Below are 1016 nucleotides of genomic sequence, written 5' to 3'. Positions count from 1 at the left end.
TAAACTTAAACAGTGTTTTTAGTCCATATATTAAAATTTACAGTATGCTGGCACTTGGTACGAAATTGCTCTCACAAACAACCCATACCAATTGATCAAGCAGTGTGTCCGCAACGAATATACCTTTGGTAAGGATTTTTCTTGGTTACAGACTTTTAGAGATTGCTATAAGACCCATATATTTATATTCTGTTTTCTTTGTGTATTGGTGAAAAACATACATGAAAATATATCCACAGATGGAATTAAGTTCAACGTCAGGTCCACTGGTACTGATGCTAATGGAAACGCAATTACACGTAAGGGACAGGTTCTCCCGAATCCTTTTGGAGAACCTCACCTCTCCGTAGACTACGAAGCATGTAAGTATTCACAAGGAAATTTCGTGTGTAGCAGATATGAAATTAATATGTATAGGTAAGTCATTTGTGTAAATATATGATGTGATTAATGATTCTATTCTCCTCTTTCCAGCCTGGATTGCTCCCTATGTGATTCTGGACACTGACTATGAGAACTTCTCGTGCATCTATAGCTGCTCTGGATATAACTTCGGCTATTATTCCGACTTTGCCTTCATCTTCTCCCGCTCACCAAGTCTCGCTGACAGATATTACAGGCGTTGTGAAGCCGCCTTCATGAACATCGGTGTTGACCCCTCTCGCTTCACGAAGACAACTCAGGGTGGATCCTGCTCCTACAACACTAATTATAGGTCTTGGTAGAAAATCAATAACTTACATATACTGTATATGATTGCCTGTGATGAAATACAAATTGAACGATTCGTATTCTTTCTTTACTCAAAGTAAAATTCTCCAATAGTTATGAATTTAGATGTGTAAGTAATTCTGAAGTATGCCCGATGGAAAAGGGACATAGAGATAGATAACACAGATCTCGATTAGTTCACATACAGGAGGAAAACAATCCAGATGCCGGCTGTTTACTCACTTTGGCGCATCTCGGTGTGGAGGCGAGATGATTTTGATTGTGAAGATGCACATATGCTAGTC

General features: G+C 38.9%; 1 pseudogene; it reads left to right on the top strand.

The window, feature by feature from the left end:
• The window catches only part of LOC119593446, a 1145-nt pseudogene extending 358 nt beyond the window's left edge, over positions 1–787 (top strand).
• The last annotated feature ends 229 nt before the right edge of the window (positions 788–1016 follow it).

The sequence above is a fragment of the Penaeus monodon genome, chromosome 32 (assembly GCF_015228065.2).
Source record: "Penaeus monodon isolate SGIC_2016 chromosome 32, NSTDA_Pmon_1, whole genome shotgun sequence".
Lineage (NCBI taxonomy): Eukaryota > Metazoa > Arthropoda > Malacostraca > Decapoda > Penaeidae > Penaeus > Penaeus monodon.
The sequence above is the reverse complement of the archived record's forward strand: the minus strand, read 5'-3'. Positions and strand labels throughout refer to the sequence as shown.